We start from the raw sequence: 22,262 nt of genomic DNA, 5'->3' as shown, positions 1-22,262 counted from the left end.
ACGTTACAATGTTCTGTCATACCAGAAAACTACTTCAATAGTAACTCTGACCAGGAGGTATTCACCTTTCAGCTCCTCGGCCAATTTGTCTGTTTGCTCTGACTCTTTTGCTTTCTCCTATCGGATTTGCTCGATGGTCTGGCATAGCTGGCCGAGCTCCGCATCTTGCTCTGCAAGCAAAATAGTTATCACCAAAATTATGGTTGTTCAGCAATTACAAAGTACATTCACCAATATAGCATACTAGATTTCTGCTCGGATACACTTTTGAGCTGTTCGCATTTCTTGTCCAACTGCTCGGAGACATTCTTCAGTTGCTCGGACACAGTGGCTAGCTGCTCGGATTTTTTCTGCAACTGCTCAGATGTAGCCACCAACTTTTTGGATAGGACTCCCCTCTAATGTTCTAGGTCCCGTGAGTTAGACTCTGCAAGGTCTCGCTCACGCCAGGCTCTCTGGATGTTCTTCTCTAAGAGGTTCATTGCCTCCCTGAGTTTCTTGTTCTCCTCGGCGAGGGGCTCCATCCTCTTTATTAGTTGGTGCCAATACTTGGTAGTCCGGGTTATCCCCTGTAGATGTACAGTGCTAATGATGAACTTTGATCTCCAATAACATGTACGAGCATTTCAGTTGCAGTACTCACCTCGATTTGCTTCATTACTTTGGCGATGGCGGTTTTGAATCTCTTCATCTCCCTAGTGGTGTTTTCATCCTCGATAACCACCACCTCGTCGCCACGTTTGTGGATTATCCGGATGGACTACAGTTGAGGTTTGGCTCATTCGATCTCCTCCACCTCGTCCTCTTTCGTCGTGGCTTGAGGCACTATCAGGGGGCTCTGAGGACGGACAGCAGGTCTTACCATCCCTAGCAACACTTCAGGCGGTAGCATTTGCTCCTCGGCCGTCATCGGATTTGCTTCCTTGGGCTCTGGCGTGTTGTCGGCAACTGTAGCTTCCGCTCCCAAAGGCCCAAAGGTTCCTGCCGTCGCCTCGGGTGTCGTCGCTGAGGCATCTGTTGTTTGCGCTAATGGTTCACCACTGCCAAGACCACCGACAAAGGCAGTTGACCTTTCCTCCGGCTATCGAGCGCTCGGGGACTCTGGGATGGGAGCATCCAGCGTTGCCCCCACCGTGGGTTCAGGCCTCGGTGTTGCACTGCGTCAGATTAGCTCATCAGTAGCTAAGGAATTTAAGAAACCACAGTGGTACTCAAAGACAAAGATGCTTACGGTTTGGTCTACCGGTTCAATTTCTTAAACCAGCGGTGCCTACCCAAACCCCTAGGCGCAGCTATTTTTTCAACTCTAGTGTTCTAGGAGGAAGGTTTCTGCTCCTCCGTAGCAGACCTCTGTTTTGTTTGATGCTCTAGGATCCTCTCCGCACGCCGCTCCGGGTTCACCTCCCCTTGTTGCTTGGGGACTCCAGTCGTTTGCACTACCGGGGCTTCCATCATCTGCTGTGTAGGGATCTCCCTCATTCACTGCTCGAGGATTTCTTTGTCTCCCTTAGATCGATCTCCCATGCCAGCGCTGTGCAGGGGCTCCTTTGTGCTCGGTAGACCAGCTACCGAAAATTCATCGTCATCGGACTAGTTGAACACCGCGGTCCTCTATGGTCGAGTGGTCTGATCATCGCCAAGCGAGATGCCGCCCGGTTTGAGGGAAGCGGCACCCGCCGCCTTTCTTTTCTTCTAAGCTGGTTCGTCTTCCGCTACCCTCTTCCCTTGGATTTTCTCCGAAACTAGGAATGGACTCTCTGACGAGATGCTTACCGCCTCTTCTGCGGGCTATGGCGGTGGCCAGACGTCTACCCCTTTCAGCCATTCACTCCTCAGCACACCTGAGAAGTAGACCGCCCTCTCCTATGAATGGATCTTTACATAGGTGAATTAGTTCAGATGGTCAAAAACGACAAAAGATAAAAAGCAGTACAAATGTAAACCTGAGATGTTTACCTGAGGTGGCCGATTCTTGTAGTTAAAGGGTTTTGAATACCCTGACATCTTGAATGAGGCAAATGAAGCGAATAGCTCTGTAGCTCGCTCCTCCACAACATCTCTCGACAGCATCTCTGGCCTCTCCCAGGTACTATCGGTTTCTCCCTTGAATTCAAAGGAGGGGTGGGCTCTCTCCTTGCAGGGTTGAACGCGGTGAGCTATGAAGCTCAATGCTACCAATTTGCCATTGGTCTTCACACCCCAAATTATGCTAAGGAGCTCTTTTACTTGTTCCATATTAGCGCTTCTTGGCATCTCTGACCAGCTCCTCTGGTTTTTTGGAATGTGATTGGTATCGCAGCGGATGGCCAGATGGCTCTGCCTCTGTAAAACCACCTGGTGTTCCAGTTTTTCAGTGATGTGCTGAGTGGCACAGTAAGGTACTCCCCCACCATCCCATTTCATAGTTGAAGGTACACTCCGTCGACCACCTTGGAACCACCACCGCCTCTCTTCTTCAGCTAGAATGGGTAGCGAAAGAGGTTGAAGTGGGGGAGGATTCCAAGGTATGCTTCACAGAAATGGATGAAGATAGAGATGTGTAAAATGGTATTTGGCTAGAGATTGCACAAATTGACCACCCAAAGCTCCATCAAATCTCTAAGGAATGGGTGAATAGGAAATCCCAACCCACGCCAGAAGTAATCCTCGAATGCCACCACTTCATCGGTATGAGGTGTTGGGAAGGGCTCACCGAGGGCCAACCGCCATCCGGTGGTGGCACGGTCAGGAAGAATGCTGGCTTCCACCAATCTATTCAGCTCTGCTTCTCCCGTACGTGATGGCACCCACTCTTTGCCATGTCGGGCTTCGGTTCCTGCTTTCTTTGGGCTCATTTTATTTGATTTGGCGTTTCCCTTCTTCGGCGCCATCCCTCATATTCGATTAGGGTTTGGTGGTGGAGGCTACTGTGGATGCGAATCTAGAAATGTGAGAGATTAGGAGGAAGACAAAGTGGCAAAGGTGGGAGCACGGGGTGCAGCGGTGCGGTTATAAAAGCACTTTCCCTAACCTTTCGCATTCGAGGGTTTTTGAGAAACCATTCCTGCAATTTGAGCCTCTATGAAGTCTCCAACGTGGCTTAATGGGCCGTTACCTAGGCCTTCGCACAGTCTCAAGCCCATGCTATTGATTTATCTCCATAATTTGTTGCTACTTGCTGAATAATCACTAACTTCTTCGCCATTTTTAAGGCTCGGTAATAGTTACTGTACAGCTGATGTTCTGGTTTTTTCTACACGGTTGGATTTTTTTGATATCTCCACGTATGGCTCGGGGACTGGTCGCCTACTCAGCCAGTCTTCTGCTTTTCTTCTAGTTTCTGACCCTGGCACCACATAACTGCATCACCTACTGTCAGGCTCAGGGACTAAGTGGGAACACTTCACCTTGCGGTGAATGTGCGCTCTTCTCATCTCGAGGCTATGCCCAGGGACTGGCTGCCTGCTCGGCTGGTTTTCTACTTTCTGGCCTAGGCACCACATGACTATGTCATCTACTGTCAGGCTCGGGGACTAAGTGGGCACACTTTACCTCGCGGTGAATGTGTTTGCTTTGTTCTAGAAGACTCCGTGCCGCTTGAAGCTAAAGAAGAATATCTCCTTCACTCGTGGTCGGACTCTAAGTGGGCACACTTCATCCACTGTGAGGAAATTTTTTATTCTAAACTTGAGCTCCTTACACCCTTATGGCAAGATGTACTTGGGTTATGCTACTCGGTTATGGGTCGCACTACTCGGTGTTAGTATATGTTGTTCGGCAACTGCTCATGACTGCTCGGTAACTCATCATGGTGGTCGTACCATGAGTCCGTACAACTCGGCTTCATTTGCACCTGCTCGGACAAGCTCAAGATGGCGTTGCACAACGAGTACGAGGTGCTTAGGGACTAGCTATGGGGGGTATGACCCTGGATACCCATGGTAGACCACATGGGGTATGCCCCCAGGGGCGGCCTAGCCCACAAGATGAAGCCTTGCAAGGCATGGCTCTGCTCGGTGCCTCTCGCAAGACATCTAGAGGATATCCTAAAGATACTACGAGATCTATTAGGATATGTATGATCCCTAGATTCTTGTAATCAATTATTACTTTCCGGTTATCTCCTAGATCTAATTGACTTGTAACCCTGCTCCCCGGACTATATATGGTGGGCAGGGACCCCCTCCAAACTCACGCAATATCAGACAATAGGCAATACAAACCAACAGACCATAGGAGTAGGGTATTACGTCATACTGATGGCCTAAACCTGTCTAACTCATGTGTCTCTATTGCCTTCTTGTTCTTGATATCATGCTCCTCTGCCGATCAATCTACCTTCGTGGGATACCCCTCGGAGGACTGCCGATGATATTCTGTCGACACCTGGAGACTGAAGTATCTAGCACTAGTAGCGAGGAAGTCTGAGCCAGTGTGAAACCCATCTAGAGAGGTGTAAACTGCGGGGCTAACATGGGCAAAGCAAACCACTGGGACACCTACTCTGTAGGTGAAGCAAACTATGCTGGTGGTTGTCCCTGACTCTGAAGCCCACTAGGCTATAATACTGGAGTCATAGAAGTGGTGGCAGGCTAACCAAGCTGGGGTGAAGGCTATGGCAGTGGAACCCCAATAGCTGTCACTACATGCTGCATAAATCCAAGGAGCTACTGCTGCATGAGAAGTTGCTGTTGATGCATGGCCTGCTACTACTGCTGTATGGCCTGCTGCTGCCGCTGAAACTCATCCTGCCGAGTCTAAAACTATGCAAACATAGCGGCGATCTCCTAAGCCTGGCGAGCCTGATCCTGCCTTATCCGCTCAAGTATGGCAAGTAGAGTAGGGTCTGTCTGCGGTGCAGGTGGAGCTGAACTAGAGCTACTGGCCTCATGGTCATATTAACGTGGAGGCATCTAAGGAATATCCCGGTAGTCCTCATCTGAGCTGTCACTGGGGTCGCTCTCGACCATCCCCTCCTGCTAAGTGTCAAGTTGCTCCTCATCTATAGCTGTTATGCCCTTGATAGTATCATCCTGCTAGCCTATAGTCTCTGGCATGTCTAGAGGATGATGCGGCTGGCTAGGTGCACTCGGTGTACTATGGCGGATCATCTGAGTCAGGTTATATGCAGGAAACTCCATAGTAGCACCACTATACTCAGCTAGTATCTCAGGCGGCCTCACTGTAACTGCCCTATGAATAAGAAATGTGATTCAGTGAGCATAGGGCAACTGACGATGACCCCTGAACCCCTCTGCAATAGTATCCTCCATCTCTGATAGAAGGAGATCCCAAATATCAAACACTGTCTGCTGCATCAGATAGTTCAGTAACCATAACTGTATGTGAGTCAAGCCCTCATGATAACCCATCCTCAGAAGCAGTGTCCTCATAATGGCATCAAGCACTCTAGCAGTGGGAGTGAGATCACTAGGTGTCCTGCTAGACCTCTCGCCGAATGGCTTTGTGAAGCAGTGGCGAACTAGATCTGTAGGGGGCACCATACCACCATGAGGGCATCTAGGGGACGCTATCTGTCCATAGCAAACCTCATGTAGCTGGACAGGTTGCTCCTAAAGCCTGAGTATCTCTCTGACCCTAGTGCCCGTCAGCCTATAATCTCTACCACTGAATACAAAGTGTATGAATCTATGTTGCGGGTCAATCCAGAGAGAAGCATAGAACTAATGGACCCAAGATGGAACATATAAGCCTATCCATCCAAGTAAATCTATCAGCCCTAGCAGGTAAGATAGGTAGGGGTGAATGTGCTCTCTAGCTGCTACAACAATAGTCTCAATGTTGCACACCCTCTGAGATCTGAATACAACTCCACTGTTAAGATATGCATTATAGAAATCTTCCTACAGAGGTGTGTAGAAACCCTCTTAAGCATGCTCATCTTGCCTCAGTGGAAACCACTACTCAAAGTCCATGAATCTGAGCTGCTGAACTTGCTTGGTCATGGCGGCCCTCAAATCCAAGTGGGTCACTGGGGGTGGACCCTGTGGTCTAGGCGGTGGACATGAACCCCTCCACTGAGTCTTAGACCTCGAAGTGACTAGCACACGGGTATGTCCAGAGTGGTGAAGCTATGGCTGAGGTGCCTGCACTGTCTCCACGGCCTACTCTCCCTCCTGAGTCTGCGCTATTGGCTGTGGCTCCTATTGTGACCCCCCCAGAGGCTGACTCTCATCCAAGACAACTCGCCGTCCCGCAACCATGATAGTCCTAGCTGGACCACCATGACGGCGCTCAACCTACTCTAGTGTGGCCCTCATGGATGGAGAGAGCTGATCTATGATCTGGACTCCACTCCTAGCACCTCCTGCCTCTGCACGCTCTACTACTGCTGCAACTATGGCTGCTCTAGCTGTGTCTGCATCTGGATACTTTCGCTTCTTTGTTGTAAGTTTCTTCATCGCCTTGCCTTTTGGATCTGCAGGCAAGCGAGGCGGGTGTCTCGGATCCTCATCACCGGGACCACCTCCAACATTCTTGACCCAAACCATCTGATGGATCTAAAAAGAACAACTACCGCTGACGAAGATCAACTGCCACTTTTGAGGCTTGGCCTTGATCTGTACTCGCGAGCTTGGCCCCGAGTTGACTGACAACTGCAAATAGGACCACAACGGCAACGACTTGCTACACAATAGAATAGAGGGTATACAAATAATCATAATTATTCATCTAGAGATATGAAACCCTAGGAAGCACACAATTAGGTACGAAATTGGAAATGAGGGCTTGCTACCTGACGAACCAGCGAATCGACGAGAAGAGAAGCAAATCGGGGAACTACCGGGTCGACAACTAGAGATTAGGGTTGCTGGTCGATGAGGATTGGCGACAGGGACTCCGGCGCTGAAACAGAGCAGGGAGGCAGTGCTGGCGTGGGAGTAGTGCTAGGGAAATGGCGGCACAGCGGCTCGGGTAGCAACGACGCGAGCGGCGGTGCGGAGTAGCGCGCGGCGGTGCAGGCGCAGCGCAAGGAGCAGTGGCATGGGCGCGGTGGCTCAGGCGCGATGCAGCGCGGGTGGTGCGGCGATGGCGGCAGGAGCGGCGGCGCGGGTAGAGCAGCAGCGCAAGGAAGCGGCGGTGGTACGGGTTAGGGCACGGGCTTGGCGCGGCACTATGTTATATGGGGTCCCCCGCGGAACCAAAAAGGAAACGAGATAAGAGTTTGAATCCCGCATATTTTCTACTGACCAGACGCTCCGGTGAACACCGACCAGACACAGCCAGAGTCCGGTGAAAGCTACCTTCATCGTCTTTGATCGACCGGACACTGGATCACCACCTAACCGGATGCTGGGAGAACACTGTTTCAGTGTCCGGTCACTCCTTCACAGCAGGTTCACCTCCTATGAACTCACCGGACACTGGACATCAGAGTCTAGTGCAGCGTCCGATCACTCTTTTTTTGCAGCAAATCTTCAAAGTCCTTCGTGCTGCCTGTTCCCAATCAAGTCCCAACTTCAATAAGATCCAAATAAACACCAATTGGGACTGATGTGAGTGACCTCTCTCAAACCCTCAAATTTTTTAAAATATTTTGCCTTAGGCTATAATTCTTTTTAAGAAAATAGGCAATAAGAGGGCAATTGAAGATAAACGATAAAGCGACATTCATGCATATGCAATGCAATACTTGAAGATAAATCTAGTTGCTTGTCAAGTTTGATCCAAGGTTAAGCTTCTTCACACGCTTTACGGCGGTTATCTTAACCATGTTAGACAAGCCCTATATACATTACCAAAAAATTAAACATGTTGTATATTACAATGCAATGCAAGGGACAACACAAGCTCATTTTTAGTGAAGTTACTAAAATCAAGAACATTGAGCTTATTCCGCAATCGACAAAAAGTTGCCTCATCTAGCGGTTTAGTGAAGATATCTGCCAATTGATCCTCAATCCTTACACCTTCTAATGATATATCATTTTTAGCAACATGATCTCTAAGAAAGTGATGGCGGATATCTATGTGCTTGGTGCGAGAGTGTTTAACCGGATTATTTGCAAGTTTTACGGCACTTTCATTGTCGCACAAAAGAGATACTTTTTCTATAACTACACTATAGTCTAGCAAAGTTTGCTTCATGTAAAGTATTTGTGCACAATAAGCACCCGCAGCAATGTATTCTGCTTCGGCGGTGGATAAGGCCACACTATTTTGTTTCTTGGAGGACCAAGACACAAGTGATCTACCAAGCAAATGGCACCCTCTGGATGTGTTTTTTCTATCAACTTTGCAACCGGCATAATCTGAATTGGAATAGCCAAGTAGTTCAAATATAGCACCTTTAGGATACCAAAGGCCAATGCTTGGTGTGTGCTTAAGATACCTAAGGATTCTTTTAACAGCAATCAAATGAGTTTCCTTAGGATCAGCTTGAAATCTTGCACACATACACACACTAAACATGATGTCAGGCCTAGATGTGGTTAAATATAACAAGCTACCAATCATAGAGCGGTAGAGAGTTTGATCAACCGTGTTACCTCCCTCATCTAGGTCAAGATATCCATTAGTTGGCATTGGTGTCTTGATTGGCTTACATTCATCCATCTTGAATCTCTTGAGAAGATCATTTATATATTTCTCTTGAGATATAAAAATCCCTTCCCTCATTTGCTTGACTTGAAAACCAAGAAAGAATGTAAGCTCTCCAATCATTGACATCTCGAACTCCTTTGACATCAATTCACCAAACTCTTTGCAAGAATCTTCATTTGATGATCCAAAGATGATATCATCAACATACACTTGACAAATGAAGATGTGCCCATCAAGCTTCTTGGTGAATAGTGTGGTGTCAACCTTCTCGATGGTGAAGCCCTTCTCTATGAGGAAGTCCCGAAGGCGCTCATGCCAAGCTCTTGGGGCTTGCTTAAGCCCATATAATGCCTTGGACAACCTATAAACATGATTAGGATATCTAGGGTCTTCAAACCTGGGAGGTTGATCAACATAGACTAGTTCATTAATAAAGCCATTTAAAAATGCACTTTTCACATCCATTTGATATAGTTTCATTTCATGATGTGATGCATATGCAAGGAGGATACGAATGGCTTCTAGTCTTGCAACCGGTGCAAAGGTCTCTCCAAAATCCAATCCTTCAACTTGAGAGAACCCCTTTGCAACTACTCTTGCCTTATTCCTCACAACTACGCCTTGATCATCTTGCTTGTTGTGGAACACCCACTTTGTTCTAATGACTCTTGCACCTTTTGGCCGCTCTTCAAGAGTCCAAACTTCATTGCGGGTGAAGTTGTTCAACTCTTTATGCATGGCATTTATCCAATCCGGATCTTGAAGAGCTTCTTCTACCTTGGTAGGCTCATAGCAAGAGACAAAAGAGTGATGAGCAATAAATGAAGCAAGTTTTTGTGAGCGAGTCATTACACCCTTTGATGGACTCCCTATGATGAGATCTTTGTGGATGATCTTGTAGTAGAGGTGTAGTTCTTCTATTGACCACTTGAGGAGGAGGTTGTGGAGCATCAACATCTTATGCTTGTACCACCATTTTATCATGAGAGACATGGGTGTCTTCATTTTCTACTCTCCCATCTTTATCATCATCTTGTGGCACACTTGATGAAGAAGGTGGATCAATCACTTGTACATCATCTTCATCATCTTTAGGCTTGATGTCTCCAACCAGAATGTTCTTCATAGCCTCCCTCAATGGTTCATCACCTACATCATCAAGATTCTCATGTGGTCCTTGGGAGCTGTTAGATTCATCAAATTCCACATCATATGTTTCTTCAACCAAGCCGGTGGCATGATTAAATACTCTATATTCTTTGGACTTTGATGAGTAACCAACAAGAAAACCAATATCACAACGTCTTTGAAACTTCCCTAGGTGTTGCCGCTTCTTGTAGATGTAGCATTTGCAACCAAACACCCTAAAGAAAGAGATGTCCAGTTTCTTCCCATTGAGCAACTCATAAGGTGTCTTGCCAAGGAACTTTTGAAGGAACAGGCGGTTGGATGCATAGCATGCGGTGTTGATAGCTTCCGCCCATAGAGCGTTGGGGGTGTTGTATTCATCTAGCATTGTTCTTGCAAGAGTGATCAATGTCCAATTCTTTCTCTCAACTACACCATTTTGTTGAGGAGTATATGTTGCGGAGACCTCATGCTTGATCCCAACTTCATCACAATAGGCTTCTATGTTTGTGTTGTCAAATTCCTTCACATTGTCACTTCTAATCTTCTTGAACTTTACTTTAAATTCATTTTGTGCTCTCTTGGCAAACTTCTTGAAGCAAGATGCAACTTCAGATTTGTCATGAAAGAAGAATACCCATGTATATCTTGAATAGTCATCAACAATCATAAGACAATAAAGATTTCCTCCCAAACTCTTGTGTGTTGTTGGTCCAAATAAATCCATGTGAAGGAGTTCTAGCACTCTTGTGGTTGACATGAAAGCTTTGGTTGGATGAGTATTTGCAACCTGCTTGCCGGCTTGACACGCACTACAAAGTTTGTCCTTCTCAAACTTCACATCCTTCAACCCTCTCACCAAATCATTCTTCATTAGCTTCTTGAGTGAGCTCATCCTAACATGAGCAAGTCTTCTATGCCATAGCCACCCAAGTGTTGTTTTGGTGAATAGGCAAGTCTTCAAATTTGCATCTTCGGAGGTAAAATCCACTAGATATAGGTTGTTGTATCTAAATCCTTTGAATATCACTTGATCATCATCCTTCTTAGATACAACAACTTCCTTCTCGGTGAACAAGCATTGGAAGCCAAGATCACACAATTGTCCAACGGATAGCAAGTTGAAGCTCAATGAAGCAACATATAGCACATTTGAGATAGAATGATCATTTGATATTGCCACTTTGCCCAATCCTTTAACCTTGCCCTTTGAATTATCTCCAAATGTGATTCTTTCTTGTCCATCTACTTCTTCATCTAGTGAGGTGAACATACGAGGATCATAGGTCATATGTTGTGTGCAACCACTATCAATAACCCAATGACTTCCACCGGTCTTGTAGTTTACCTACACACAAGAGATCAAGCTTTAGGAACCCAAACTTGTTGAGGGCCCTTCACCTTCTCAACAAGTGACTTTGCAACTCAAATTTTCTTAGGCCTATTCTTGTTGGGAGGTCCTAAGAACATGACTTTCATCTTTCCACTAGAATCCTTTCTAAGCATGTTATGAGCATTGAAAGCAAAAGGTCTAGCATGCTTGGGCAAGGGTTGTGGTGGTGGAGTTTGACACTCATGAGCAAAGTGGTCTTCTTGTCCACACTCAAAACACTTCTTTGGCTTTGGCTTTTGCTGTTGTTGTTGAGCTTGAGTCTTCTTTTCTTTATTTGCCATGTACCCAATGCCACTTCTATCCATCTTCATGGCGGTGTTCATAAGTAGCTCACTTTGTAGATACTTGCCTCTTGTGAACTTGCTCAATCCAATCTTGAGATGCTCTTTCTCCAATTTGAGCTTCTTGTTTTCTTCCTTGAGAGCATCATTGTTTTTCTCTTCCTTGACCTTCTTGTTCTCTTCTTTGAGCTTTTCATTCTCAAGAATCAAACCATCATTATGAACAAGAGTTTCTAGCACTATAGACTTGGTGGTTTTGAGTTCTTCAAGATCTTTCTTGAGCTTTTCATTGTCATTCTTGAGCTTGACAAACTCATCATAATCATCGGCCTCCACCACTTGCTTGCCCTTGCTACTAGAACTTTGCTCAATGCTCTCAATGATCAAATCATCACATGATGTAGCTATATCAATCTTAACAACATTGTTAGTAGCATCATGTGGCTCATTGGATAAGAATTCTTGAGCAATAACAAGATTATCATGATTGATCTTTAGAGTTGTATATTCTTCTTTTAGCTTATTATGGCTAGTGATGAGCTCATTGTGTATCCTCTCAAGTTTATCATGTTTATCTCTAAGCTCTTTCTTAGAAGATTTGAGCTCCTTGAGTTTGGATGATATAGCATCATTTACTTCTCTAAGCTCAATACTAGCCTTTTCAGCCATATCACATTTTGCTAAAAGTGAATCATTCTTAGCTTCTAGCTTTTCATTCTTAGCTATAGTCTTTATAATGATCTTAGTGTATTGTTTTAGCAATCTAGCAAGATCATCATAAGAAGGTGATTCATATTCATCATCATCACTATCACTATCATCATTACTAGCATATTCATCACCACTACTATCATCATCATTTGATACCTTGCGTTCACCCTTGGCCATGAGGCATAGGTGTGTAGAGGATGATGGCAGTGGTGGCGGTGAAGATGATGAGGAGTCAATAACAATTGCGGCCACCTTCTCATTGTCACTATCATCATCGGATGAGCCACTAGAAGAATCAATGTCCATGAGCCAATCACCGATGATGTATGCCTTTCCACACTTCTTCTTGTGGAAGTCTTTCTTCTTGCCATCTCTCTTTTTGTATAGCTTGTTTTTCTTCTTCTCATCTTCTTCTTCATTACTTGAGTCATATTTCTTGCCCTTGTACTTGTTCTTGAACTTATCTTTCTTAGGCTTGGTGCATTGGTGTGCTAGATGACCAAGTTCTCTATAATTGTAGCAATCCATCTCGGAGAATGGCTTTCTTCTAGAGCTAGTGAAGAACTTATTCTTCTTGCCATCGAACTTGATGCCACTCTTGTTGAGCTTCATTAGCATCTTGGCGGTTTTTCTCACCATGAGAGCAAGACTTGCATCATCAACTTCATCATCACTTGAGCTCTCATACTCAAGTCTTGCTTTGCCCTTCTCTTGGCTAGCTTTGAATGCTAAATCCTTTTCTTTCTTCTTTATAGAGGATGAGCCATCTTGAGGTGTGATGTGCATGTACATCTCATGAGCATTGATCTTTCCCAAGATTTATGTCGGTGTAGCGGTGGAAAGATCACCTTGATGAAGCACGGTCACAATATGCCCATATTTGTCAATAGGGAGGACACTCAAGATCTTTCTTACAACATCGGATGATTGCATTTGAGTGAGTCCAAGCCCATTGACTTCCTCTACAAGAACGTTCAAGCGTGAATACATTTCATTAGCACATTCTTTAGGAAGCATCTCAAAAGAGTTAAGCTTTTTCATGACAAGATGATAGCATTCCTCATGCTCACTCTTTGTTCCCTCATGCAGCGCACAAACGTCCGACCATAGTGCATGTGCGTCTTTGTGGTTCCTCACCCGGTTAAACATATCTTTACAAAGGCCTCTAAAGATGGTGTTTCGAGCCTTTGTATTCCATTTCTCGTAATTCACCTCATCGCCTTGTAGGTTAGTAGCATCCTGAGGTTTTGGGAAGCCTTGTGAGGCGGCTCTAAGTATTCCAACATCTAGAGCTTCTAAGTACGCCTCCATGAGAATGTTCCAATATGGAAAATCATCCCTCTTAAACATAGGAGGAGGTCCATCCCCATGAGACACCTTTCTCTAGGCGGTTAAGCCTAAATACGTGAGCACGAGGCTCTGATACCAATTGAAAGGATCAAGATGCCCAAGAGGGGGGTGAATTGGGCTAATTCTAAATTTCTTTGCAATAATTAAATCCTATTGTTTGCCCAATTAACCCCTTGTGCCTAGAAAGAGTTTCTAAAGTTCTATCACACAAAAAGTCTTGCAAACTAAGTTCCAATCCTACACTAGCATGGCAATTCTATGAATGTAAAGACAAGTATTGAATTGCTCAAAGTAAATGCTCAAAGTAATGAGAGAAGGAGGAACGCAGTGATGTTTTACCGAGGTATCGGAGAGCCGCCACTCCCCACTAGTCCTCGTTGGAGCACCCGCGCAAGGGTGTAGCTCCCCCTTGATCCTTGCAAGGATCAAGTGCTCTCTACGGGTTGATTCTTCGACACTCCATCATGGTGAATCATCCACAACCGCTCACAACTTGAGTTGGGTCATCCACAAGCTTTGCCGGATGATCACCAAGCTCCCAATCACCACCAAGCCATCTAGGTGATGGCGATCACCAAGAGTAACAAGCACGAACTCTCACTTGACCACGACAAGCCTAATGAGAAGGGTGGATGCACACTTTGCTACTCTTGATCTCACTAATGAGGGCTCTCTTTGGGATTCTTAAATCTCAATCACCTCACTAGGACCTTGCTCTTCTTGGCATTCTCAAAGGTGTTTCTCAGCTGCTGAAATGAGCAAAAGTACCCCCATACACAAATGGAGGAAGTATTTATAACATGGGCTAAAAAATGAACCGTTATATGCCTCTGCGGGATGACGGGACGCTCCGGTCATGTTGACCGGATGAGCCGGTTAGTTCACCCTGAACTCCAGTGTTTAAAGTGTGACCGGGCGCGTCCGGTCGAGATTTTCCCTCTCTGGAACCTTACTAGAGTTGACCGAACACTGGCCCTCAGTGTTTGGTCACTTGACCTCTCAGCGTCCGGTCACTTCCAGATGACTTCACTTTGATCAAATGAACTGACTGGACTCTGCGCCAGCGTCCGATCACACCGAAGCCAGCGTCCAGTCAGTATTTGACCCTCTATTCACTTCCAACTTTCGAACGTACATGAATGAAGTTTGCTCCAATAGATCTAAGGGCTTTTTTGGAGCTACCTAGTGCTAGGTTTAGAGGTGTGCACCACACCTAACCCACTAGACTCACCTAAGTCAAGCTACCCGTCCATACCCCCTTAATAGTATGGCCAAAGAAAAAACAAAGTCCTAAACTACTCTAAGTGTCTCTTCAACACCAAACGACACTTAGAACTAGTCTATCCTTAACCTTGTCATCCATCCTTTGAAAACCGAAATGATTTCCATCATAGGGGCATGACCACCATGATAGCCCAATCGATCTCCATTACCATGACCTAACTTAATTGCCTCTGCAAAACACACGTCAGTCATAGTAATCATGTATTGTAATTAATCACCAAAACCCAACTAGGGGCCTAGATGCTTTCAATGAGTAACCAACAAGAAAACCAATATCACAACATTTTGGAAACTTCCCTAGGTGTTGCCGCTTCTTGTAGATGTAGCATTTGCAACCAAACACCCTAAACAAGGAGAGGTCCGGCTTCTTCCCATTGAGCAACTCATAAGGTGTCTTGCCAAGAAACTTTTGAAGGAATAGGCGGTTGGTTGCATAGCATGCGGTGTTGATAGCTTCTGCCCATAGAGCTTTGGGAGTGTTGTACTCATCAAGCATTATTCTTGCAAGAGTGATCAATGTTCGGTTCTTTCTCTCAACTATACCATTTTGTTGAGGAGTATATGTTGCGGAGACCTCATGCTTGATCCCAACTTCATCACAATAGGCTTCTATGTTTGTGTTGTCAAATTATTTGCCGTTGTCACTTCTAATCTTCTTGAGCTTAACTTCAAATTCATTTTTGGCTCTCTTGGCAAACTTCTTGAAGCATGATGCAACTTTGGATTTGTCATGAAGGAAGAATACCCATGTGTATCTTGAATAGTCATCAACAATCACAAGACAATAAAGATTTCCTCCCAAACTCTTGTATGTTGTTGGTCCAAATAAATCCATGTGAAGGAGCTCTAGCACTCTTGTGGTTGACATGAAAGCTTTTGTAGGATGAGTATTTACAACTTGTTTGTCGGCTTAACATGAACTACAAAGCTTGTCCTTCTCAAACTTCACATCCTTCAACCCTCTCACCAAATCATTCTTCATTAGCTTCTTGTGTGAGCTCATCCCAACATGAGCAAGTCTTCTATGCCATAGCCACTCAAGTGTTGTTTTGGTGAATAGGCAAGTCTTCAAATTAGAATCTTCGGAGGTGAAAACCACTAGATATAGGTTGTTGTATCTAAATCCTTTGAATATCACTTGATCATCATCCTTCTTAGATACAACTTCCTTCTCGGTAAACAAGCATTGGAAGCCAAGATCACACAATTGTCCAACGGATAGCAAGTTGAAGCTCAATGAAGCAACATATAGCACATGTGAGATTGAATGATCATTTGATATTGCCACTTTGCCCAATCCTTTAACTTTGCCCTTTGAATTATCTCCAAATGTGATTCTTTCTTGTCTATCTACTTCTTCATCTAGTGAGGTGAACATACGAGGATCACCAGTCATATGTTGTGTGCAACCACTATCAATTACCCAATGAGTTCCACCGGTTTTGTAGTTCACCTACACACAAGAGATCAAGCTTTAGGAATCCAAACTTGTTGAGGGCCCTTCACCTTCTCAACAAGTGACTTTGCAACCCAAATTTTCTTAGGCTTATTCTTGTTTGGAGGTCCTAAGAACATGACTTTCATCTTTCCACTAGAATCCTTTCTAAGCATGTTATGAGCATTGAAAGTAAAAGGTCTAGCATGCTTGGGCAAGGGTTGTGGTGGTGGAGTTTGACACTCATGGGCAAAGTGGTCTTCTTGTCCACACTCAAAACACTTCTTTGGCTTTGGCTTTTGTTGTTGTTGTTGAGCTTGAGCCTTCTTCTCTTTATTTGCCATGTACCCAATGCCACTTCTATCTATCTTCATGATGGTGTTCATTAGTAGCTCACTTTGAAGATGCTTGCATCTTGTGAACTTGCTCAATCAAATCTTGAGATTCTCTTTCTCCAACTTGAGCTTCTTGTTCTCTTCCTTGAGTGCATCATTATTTTTCTCTTCCTTGAGTTTCTTGTTCTCTTCTTTGAGCTTCTCATTCTCAAGAATCAAATCACCATCATGATCAAGAGTTTCTAGCACTATAGTGTTTGTGGTTTTAAGCTCTTCAAGATCTTTCTTGAGCTTTTCATTGTCATTCTTGAGCTTGACAAACTCATCATAATTATTGGTCTCAACCACTTGCTTGCCCTTGCTACTAGAACTTTGCTCAATGATCAAATCATCACATGATGTCACTATATCAATCTTAACAACATCATTAGTAGCATCATGTGGCTCATTGGATAAATATTCTTGAGCAATGACAAGATTATCATGATTAATCTTGAGAGTGGTATATTCATCTTTTAGCATATTATGGCTAGTGATGAGCTCATTGTGTATCCTCTCAAGTTTATCATGTTTATCTTTAAGCTCTTTCTTAGAAGATTTGAGCTCCTTGGGTTTGGATGACATAGCATCATTTACTTCTCTAAGCCCAACACTAGCCTTTCCCACTACATCACATTTAGCTAAAAGAGAATCATTCTTAGCTTCTAGCTTATCATTCTTAGCTCTAGTCTTTCTAATGATCTTTGTATATTGATTTAGCAATTTAAAAAGATCATCATATGAGGGTGATTCAAATTCATCATCATCGCTATCACTATCACTATCATCATTATTAGCATGATCATCACCACTATTATCATCATTATTTGATACCTTACGTTCACCTTTGGCAATAAGGCATAGGTGTGTAGAGGATGATGGCGGTGGTGTCAGTGAAGATGATGAAGAGTCAATCACAATGGCGGCCACCTTCTCATTATCACTATCATCATCGGATGAGCAACTTGATGAATCAATGTACGTGAGCCAATCACCAACAATGTATGCCTTGCCATTCTTCTTTTTCTTGTGGAAGTCCTTCTTCTTGCCATCCTTCTTCTTGTATGGCTTATTTTTCTTCTTCTCATATTCTTCTTCATTACTTGAGTCATCTTTCTTGCCCTTGTACTTGTTCTTGAACTTGTCTTTCTTGGCCTTTATGCATTGGTGTGCTAGATGACCAAGTTCTCCACAATTGTAGCAATCCATCTTCGAGATTGGCTTCCTTCTAGAGCTAGTGAAGAACTTCTTTTTCTTGCCATCAAACTTGATGCCACTCTTGTTAAGCTTCTTTAGCATCTTGGCGGTTCTTCTCACCGTGAGAGCAAGACTTGCATCATCAATTTCATCATCACTTGAGCTCTCATACTCAAGCCTTGCTTTGCCCTTTTCTTGGCTAGCTTTGAATGCTAAGTCTTTTTCTTTCTTCTTAGTAGAGGATGAGCCATCTTGTGGTGTGATGTGCATGTACATCTCATGAGCATTGATCTTTCCCAAGATTTGTGTTGGTGTAGCGGTGGAAAGATCACCTTGATGAAGCACGGTCACAATATGCCCATATTTATCAATGAGGAGGACACTCAAGATTTTTCTTACAATATTGGATGGTTGCATTTGAGTGAGTCCAAGCCCATTGACTTCCTCTACAAGAACATTCAAGCATGAGTATATTTCATTAGCACTCTCTTTAGGAAGCATCTCAAATGAATTTACCTTTTTCATGACAAGATGATAGCGTTCCTCATGCTTGCCCTTTGTTCCCTCATGGAGCACACAAATATCTGACCATAGTGCATGGGTGTCTTTGTGGTTCCTCACCCAATTAAACACATCTTTACAAAGGCATCTAAAGATGGTATTTCTAGCCTTTGCATTCCATTTTTCGTAATTGGCCTCATCGCCTTGTAGGTGTTTGGCATCCCGAGGTTTTGGGAAACCTTGTGAGGCGAATCTAAGTATCCCAACATCTAGAGCTTCTAAATACGCCTCCATGCGGATTTTCCAATAAGGAAAATCATCCCCCTCAAAGATAGGAGGAGGTCCATCCTTGTGAGACATCTTTCTCTAGGCAGTTAAGCCTACATACATGAGCACGAGGCTCTGATACCAATTGAAAGGATCAAGATGCCTAAGAGGGGGGTGAATTGGGCTAATTCTAAATTTCTTTGCAATAATTAAGCCCTACGGTTAGCCTAACTTCACCCCTTGTGCCTATAAAGTGTTCCTAATGTTCTACCGCACAAAAAGACTTGCAACCTAAGTTCCAATCCTACTCTAGCATGGCAATTCTATGAATGTAAAGACAAGAATTGAATTGCTCAAAGTAAAGAGAGATGGAGGAACGCGGCGATGTTTTTCCAAGGTATCGGAGAGTCACCACTCCCCACTAGTCCTTGTTGGAGCACCCGCACAAGGGTGTAGCTCCCTCTTGATCCGCGCAAGGATCAAGTCATCTCTACGGGTTGATTCTTTGACACTCCGTCATGGTGAATCATCCAGAACCGCTTATAACTTGAGTTGAGTCATCCACAAGCTCTGACGGATGATGATCAAGCTCCCAATCACCACCAAGCCATATAGGTGATGGCGATCACCAAGAGTAACAAGCACAAACTCTCACTTGACTATGATAAGCCTAATGAGAAGGGTGGATGCACACTTTGCTACTCTTGCTTTCACTAATGAGGTCTCACTCTTGGATTCTCAAATCTCAATCACCTCACTAGGACCTTGCTCTTCTTGACACCCTCAAGGGTGTTTCTTAGCTTTTGGAATGAGCAAAAGTCCCCCCTCATATGAATGGAGAAAGTATTTATACACTTGTGTTCAAAACGAACCGTTATGTGTCTCTACGGGGTGACCAGACGCTCCAGTCAGTACTCCCCGAAACCCAGTGTTTAAGTTGTGACCGGACGCTGGACAGTGTCCGGTCAGCACTGATCGGACGTGTCCGATCACGATTTTCCCTCTCTGGAACCTTACTGGAGTCGACCGGACGCTAGCACCCAGCGTTCGGTCACGCCAGACGATTTCACCTTGATCAAATGAACTAATCGGACTCTACGCCAGTGTCTGGTCACACCGGAACTAGCATCCGGTCAGCATTTGACCCTCCACTCACTTTCATCTCGCAATCATATGTGAATGAAGTTTGCTCCAATTGATCTAAGGGCTTTTTAGTAGCTATCTAGTGCTGGATTTGATAAGTGTGCACCACACCTAACCCACTAGACTCACCTAGGTCAAGCTACCCGTCCATACCCCCCTTAATAGTACGGCCAAAGGAAAAACAAAGTCCTAAACTACTCTAAGTGTCTATCAAACTACAAACGACACTTAGAACTAGTTTATTCTTAACCTTGTCATCTATCCTTTGAAAACCAAAACTATTCCATCGTAGGGGCATGACAACCATGATTGCCCAATCAATTACCATTACCATGACCTAACTAAGGCCCTGTTTGGTTGGGCTTTTGACTTTGGCTTTTGGCCCCAAAAGCCAAAAGCCCAACCAAAGGGGCTATTTTTGGAGGGTGCTTTTTTAGAAGCAGCTGATTTTCTGCAGTTCATTTTTGAAAGCTGGTTTGACCCTGCTTTTGGCTTTTGGCTTTCTGCTTTTCGAAATTGGTGGAATAAAAAGCTCTTCCATAGTTGTTTCAAGAGAGATAAAGATAAAAGGTATATTTTATACTTGTTTAACCAAACAGCTTTCAGCTTTTCTACAGCTCACAGCCCACAGCAACTTTTCCATAGCTCACAGCCCACAGCAGCTTTTTCCCACAGCCACAGCTCAACCAAACAGGGCCTAAATTGCATCTACAAAACATACGTTAGTCATAGTAATTATGTATTGTCATTAATCACTAAAACTCAACTAGGGACCTAGATGCTTTCATAGGACTATGCATCATAGGTTACAATCTCCTTGTTTTTCTCCGTACTTCAATAATTGCATTGGAGCAATAGATGGGACATATACCCTGTTGTGGTGCCAACTATCAAGAGAGTACTTAGCGCTGAGAGCACCTCACAAACAAAATTCACCAAACTATCAAGATACCACAACATACGGAAAGACATGGATACACTAGAATGTGTTGGCCATACGTGACTTCGATAAAGGCCAGCCCCTTTGGATAATGAGCCTGACTTCTGAGTGATGTTTTTGCTCCAGTCCTTTTTGGGCTCAGACTCCAACTCCAACTCCAACTCATAGGACACTTCTTCCAATCTGGATTGTGAATTACTTATTGGAGTCAATTCCGAATTTCCAATGCTGTCCGGGTCCTAGATGTCGTATATATATAGTGTTGCATCCCCTGTCGCTTGGTTGATTGGTGACGATGGACACGAGCGGCAACTCGCTGCCGTCCCCATCGTGCCCCGACGGCAAGAAGCGGGAGGTGTGCTACTACTACGACGCCGGCATCGCCAACGTCGACTACGGCGAGGACCACAACATGGTGCCCCGCTGAGTCAACATGGCACATGCGCTCGTCTGCTCCTATGGCCTGCTCCACGACATGAAACACCTTTGCACGAGGCCCGCCAGCGACGCAGAGATTAGGATCTTCCATGAGGCGAACTACGTCGGTTTGCTGCAGAACCTCACCCCTCGAAGAGCTTCAACACCGGCGGCGCGACCATGAGAGCAGCAAAGGCGCACAATATAGGTGTGCTCAAGAAAGGTGACACTTCCTACGACAACCCACCCATAGCCAGCCTCTAGGTACTGCCAGCGCTACGCCGGTGGGTCGCTGGCCGCGGCGCGCGCACTTGGCAGCGGCAAAGCTGACATCGTCATCAACTGGTCCGGCGGCATGCACCACGCGTGCGAAGCAGAGGCCAGCGGCTTCTACTTCGTCAACGACATCATGCTCGCCATCAAGGCGCTCGTCAAGTACTTACATCGACATCAACGTGCACCATGGCGACGGCGTCGAGACGGCCTTCCTCGACTCCAACCAGGTGATGACAGTGTCGTTCCACCAGCGCACCAAAAAATTCTTCCCGGAGGAAAAGGGGATACATGAGCGAAGGGGCCAGTCAGTACCGTGCCTTGAACGTTCTGCTGATGGAGGGCATGGGCGATAAGGGGTACTGCAAGATGTTCAAAACCATCATGAAAAGGGTCGTCAACGTGTTCCAGGCTTCTAGCCGGAGGCCATCGTGATGCAGTGCGGCGGTGACTCGCTCTTCGGCGACAGGCTTGGCCAGCTTAACCTGTCCATTGCCGGCCATGCCCAGTGTGCCAGCTACATGCGGAGCTTCAACTTGCCACTCCTCCTTCTCATCGGCGGCGGATACACTGGCCGTCAACCACGTCGCCGCTAGCTGGTGCTACGAGATGGCGATGGCCATCGGCAAGGAGATCGACAACAACATACCGGTGCACTGCTACGACACCTACTACAGTAGCCAAGGCTACAAGCTCCATTACCCGGTGGACAAGGGACATGACAACAAAAACTCAAAAATCTACATACAACGCACGATGAGCGCGGTCAAACAGAACCTCTTCCTGTTAGTTAATCTCTACCAATAGGCCCAACGGTCTATTGGGCCTTTGCCTCTGTGCCCTGATCGAGGGCGCCCAACCCTAATATGGTTGGTGGGCCCCTGTCGCACAGCACATATATATAGAGGAGTGGGGAACTGGGCTCGGTAACCGAAGTTGTCCGGAGCCGCCGCAATCCCACTCACAGAAACCTAGTTCGATCTAAAGGTTGTGCTGCCAGCGATGGGATGCCCCACCACACCGC

General features: G+C 45.3%; 1 pseudogene; it reads left to right on the top strand.

The window, feature by feature from the left end:
• The first annotated feature begins 20,843 nt into the window (after positions 1-20,843).
• Positions 20,844-22,045, top strand: LOC136454778 (histone deacetylase 19-like; annotated as a pseudogene).
• Positions 22,046-22,262: the final 217 nt, after the last annotated feature.

The sequence above is a fragment of the Miscanthus floridulus genome, chromosome 5 (genome assembly GCF_019320115.1).
Source record: "Miscanthus floridulus cultivar M001 chromosome 5, ASM1932011v1, whole genome shotgun sequence".
Lineage (NCBI taxonomy): Eukaryota > Viridiplantae > Streptophyta > Magnoliopsida > Poales > Poaceae > Miscanthus > Miscanthus floridulus.
Note: the sequence above shows the minus strand (reverse complement) of the source record. Positions and strands in the feature narration are given on the sequence as shown.